At 41.6% G+C, this 4,736-nt stretch overlaps 1 long non-coding RNA gene across 1 annotated transcript; it reads left to right on the top strand.

The window, feature by feature from the left end:
- LOC127537457 (uncharacterized) lies at window positions 1-829 on the top strand. The gene is made up of 3 exons (XR_007947099.1): window positions 1-25; window positions 488-529; window positions 572-829. It is a non-coding gene; the product is annotated as an uncharacterized LOC127537457 (long non-coding RNA).
- The last annotated feature ends 3,907 nt before the right edge of the window (window positions 830-4,736 follow it).

Genomic DNA, 4,736 nt, shown 5'->3' with positions numbered 1-4,736 from the left:
GTAGGTGTTGTTGGTGCTGGTGTAGGTGTTGTTGGTACTAGTGTAGGTGTTGTTGGTACTGGTGTAGGTGTTGTTGGTACTAGTGTAGGTGTTGTTGGTACTGGTGTAGGTGTTGTTGGTACTGGTGTAAGTGTTGTTGGTACTGGTATAGGTGTTGTTGGTACTGGTGTAGGTGTTGTTGGTACTGGTATAGGTGTTGTTGGTACTGGTGTAGGTGTTGTTGGTACTAGTGTAGGTGTTGTTGGTACTGGTGTAAGTGTTGTTGGTACTGGTGTAGGTGTTGTTGGTACTGGTGTAAGTGTTGTTGGTACTGGTGTAAGTGTTGTTGGTACTGGTATAGGTGTTGTTGGTACTGGTATAGGTGTTGTTGGTACTGGTGTAGGTGTTGTTGGTTGTAGTGTAGGTGTTGTTGGTACTAGTGTAGGTGTTGTTGGTACTGGTATAGGTGTTGTTGGTACTAGTGTAAGTGTTGTTGGTACTGGTGTAGGTGTTGTTGGTACTGGTGTAGGTGTTGCTGGTACTGGTGTAGGTGTTGTTGGTACTGGTATAGGTGTTGTTGTTACTGGTGTAGGTATTGTTGGTGCTGGTGTAGGTGTTGTTGGTACTGGTGTAGGTGTTGGTGGTACTGGTGTAGGTGTTGCTGGTACTGGTGTAGGTGTTGTTGGTACTGGTATAGGTGTTGTTGTTACTGGTGTAGGTATTGTTGGTGCTGGTGTAGGTGTTGTTGGTACTGGTGTAGGTGTTGTTGGTACTGGTATAGGTGTTGTTGGTACTGGTGTAAGTGTTGTTGGTACTGGTGTAGGTGTTGTTGGTACTGGTGTAGGTGTTGTTGGTACTCGTGTAGGTGTTGTTGGTACTGGTGTAAGTGTTGTTGGTACTGGTGTAGGTGTTGTTGGTAGTGGTGTAGGTGTTGTTGGTACTAGTGTAGGTGTTGTTGGTACTGGTGTAGGTATTGCTGGTACTGGTGTAGGTGTTGCTGGTACTGGTATAGGTGTTGTTGGTACTGGTATAGGTGTTGTTGTTACTGGTGTAGGTATTGTTGGTGCTGGTGTAAGTGTTGTTGGTACTGGTGTAGGTGTTGTTGGTACTGGTGTAGGTGTTGTTGGTACTGGTGTAAGTGTTGTTGGTACTGGTGTAACTGTTGTTGGTACTGGTGTAAGTGTTGTTGGTACTGGTGTAAGTGTTGTTGGTACTGGTGTAGGTGTTGCTGGTACTGGTATAGGTGTTGTTGGTACTGGTATAGGTGTTGTTGTTACTGGTGTAGGTATTGTTGGTACTGGTGTAAGTGTTGTTGGTACTGGTGTAAGTGTTGTTGGTACTGGTGTAGGTGTTGTTGGTACTGGTGTAGGTGTTGTTGGTACTAGTGTAGGTGTTGTTGGTAGTGGTGTAGGTGTTGTTGGTACTAGTGTAGGTGTTGTTGGTACTAGTGTAGGTGTTGTTGGTAGTGGTGTAGGTGTTGTTGGTACTAGTGTAGGTGTTGTTGGTAGTGGTGTAGGTATTGCTGGTACTGGTGTAGGTGTTGCTGGTACTGGTATAGGTGTTGTTGGTACTGGTATAGGTGTTGTTGTTACTGGTGTAGGTATTGTTGGTGCTGGTGTAAGTGTTGTTGGTACTGGTGTAGGTGTTGTTGGTACTGGTGTAGGTGTTGTTGGTACTGGTGTAAGTGTTGTTGGTACTGGTGTAACTGTTGTTGGTACTGGTGTAAGTGTTGTTGGTACTGGTGTAAGTGTTGTTGGTACTGGTGTAACTGTTGTTGGTACTGGTGTAGGTGTTGTTGGTACTAGTGTAGGTGTTGTTGGTACTGGTGTAGGTGTTGTTGGTACTGGTGTCGGTGGTGTTGGTACTGGTATAGGTGTTGTTGGTACTGGTGTAGGTGTTGTTGGTACTGGTGTAGGTGTTGTTGGTACTGGTGTAGGTGTTGCTGGTACTGGTGTAGGTGTTGTTGGTACTGGTGTAGGTGTTGTTGGTACTGGTGTAGGTGTTGCTGGTACTGGTGTAGGTGTTGTTGGTACTAGTGTAGGTATTCTTGATACTAGTCTAGGTGTTGATGGGACTAGGGTGGTGGCAGTTGTTGGTACTGGTAGGGATATGGTGGTTGTTGATGGTGGTACTGGTGTTGATGTGGTAATTGTTGTAGGTAGGGATGTGGCTGTTGTTGGTACTGGTGGGGATATGGTGGTTGTTGATGGTACTGATTTGGTTGTTGTTGGTGCTGGTGTTGATGTGGTAGTTGTTGTTGGTACTGATATGATGGTTGGTGTTGCTGTAATGTAGGTTGTGACCCTTGTTGCCACGGCAACCCCATCTGCTTCTGCTGAAATGGCATCGGAGGAATCAGACTCTTGATGCCGCCTCCTGTTCTTTTGGCTTCTTTTTCCTCTGCCTTACAGATGGAGTAGACGGTTTCCTCGTCATCACTCAGAGACAACACCTTCAGGTGGAGGGTGGAGATGAACCTCTCACGGCGGGACAGTGGAGGAGTGAAGGAGGACGGCAATGACGCCGATCTGCTGATTGGACCTCTTAGTCTCGTCTCTTTAATCGTTTGCTCCTCATCCTGGTTTTCCGAAGTTCCTTCCTGTCCTCCAGACTCATCGTCAGCATCGTCTCCAGGTACAGGTGAGTTCCTCTCAGGTGTTTCTGCTACGATATCCTCAGTGCCACTGCTGCTGGAGCTTAACTCTGCGTCCGACTCCATCTCTGGTCCAGAAGCTTCATCAGAAGAGCTGGACTCACCGCCGTTCCTCCACCGATATGTGGAGTCGGACTTCTGGTTGTAGCAGGCGGCACAGCGAGACAAACTGAGGGTCTCTGGTCCTGATCTGGACTGAAGAAGAAGAACGAAAGAACATTCAGAACATGAAGACAGTTGGTCAGATATTCACATCTCTCTGTCTGGACCTGCAGCTTCAATATTTTAAACCTCTGACCTCCAAGCAGTTTCTGGGCGTTTTTCAACAGGTCCAATATTGTTACAACTAAAATATGAGGCTGCACATAATATAGACGTTTAACTATTTACACTGCCTGTCGTTCAGCCGAAAACTTTCAGCATTTTTGTCATGTGACTGTTGGCCACAGCTGATTCAGTGATGGCTTCACCGTTGTACTGATAAACGAAAAACTATTTGTATTTATGATCAAAACAACTTGTCATGGTCTAGAAATTATTTTAAATTTACAGTTTTATATCCGGAAGCTGCTGAGATCAGAAACTAATCGATCTGATCTTTAGAAGATTATTGCTGAAGATGTTCAGGTTTTATTTCTTTGCATTTTTATCACCAAACAGGTTTCGCTGATGAAGACAAGCAGCTCAGAAGACGTTTAGAGCTGTTTGTTTAAACCAGGAAACCGTTAATTTACAGTCAGAAGTGGATTCTAATGCAGCTGCTGACAGAAATTATCCACTGATTCTGTTTTTTTTTGTTTGTTGGAGAGAAATGTGGCTTATTCAGGAGTAAATTGAATTTCTTCGATAAGATTACATCTTCCTTTAGATGAAACAGATTTTTATTTTACTGTTTATCCCAGTATATCTCTCATTTGTACCGCTCTATTCTAACCCAGTAAGACACTAATAAACTTTTTTTATGCAACTTGAATCTTTTTGGCAGCAAATACTCCTAATAAACATTTAAACACTTTTTTTTTTCACAAATTCCTCCTGAGAACACTGCCTCTAAGGTTTTATCCTAATATAATGAGACTAATATTCAGTCTCTGTAGCACCAAATTCCCTCTTCATGTTTCCCCAAACAGCATTTCTTCACTTTCACTTTTAAAAACAGTCAGAATGTCGCATAAAATCAGACTTTTTACCTTTGATTGTGTTGAGCTTTGTGCATGTCGGTCCTCAGTGGATCCTCCAGAACCAGACGGGTCTAAATGCAAAATAAACCAGAAGAGCGACAGAATGAAAGTGGATGAGACAAAATAAAGGAGAGAAGGACAAATAAGAAAGGAGAGGTGATTTTATTTGCAGTAACTTGAGGAGAGAATCTAAATATTCCTCCTTTAATTGACGCTCTGACTGTCTTAAAGTTCTGTTGTTTTTAAAGAAAAAATACCAAAATGACGACATTTAACACCCAGGAACTGTGAATACAGAAAAAACCCCTGAAAAATCCCTATTTTTGGATGTTCCTTGAATTAGTCATCTGTCAAATGGAATTCAGTCGTAAACATTTTCCACATTTAAGCTTAAAATAAGGATATTTAATAAAACTCTTTTTTTTCTTTCTGTCTCATTTAAAAATAATCACTTTGCACAAAATGGATTCTGTAAAAAACTAACAAAAAACATGTTTTTTGCAGAATCTTGTTAGAGGAAACTGTTTTTAGCAACTTTTTAAAAAAGAGACAGAATAAAGAGAGTCTGATAAAACGCCATCATTGAAGAACCACTGGAAAGTTAAAAATCAGAAGACTTTTTCTGTTTTTACAGTTTCTGGTGCTGAAAACTTTCGTAATTTTGGAGATTTAAAGATAAAATGCCAATATTTTGATAATCACTTAATTAAAATAATGCATTTTTTGTTTCCAATTTTCTGCTTTAATTGTCTTTTTTATCTTTGAATATTGAATATCTGTTGCACTTTCTCCACTATGTATGACAAATTCATTATTTGTTTTCTGCAGCCCCAAACAAATGTAGCATCCACCTTTATGCAGACGATATAATGTTCTATATCTGAGACGAGGATGACAGATTATCAGAATGTTTAAGGCAGTAA

Source organism: Acanthochromis polyacanthus, chromosome 15 (genome assembly GCF_021347895.1).
Source record: "Acanthochromis polyacanthus isolate Apoly-LR-REF ecotype Palm Island chromosome 15, KAUST_Apoly_ChrSc, whole genome shotgun sequence".
NCBI classification, from domain to species: domain Eukaryota; kingdom Metazoa; phylum Chordata; class Actinopteri; family Pomacentridae; genus Acanthochromis; species Acanthochromis polyacanthus.
The sequence above is the reverse complement of the archived record's forward strand: the minus strand, read 5'-3'. Positions and strand labels throughout refer to the sequence as shown.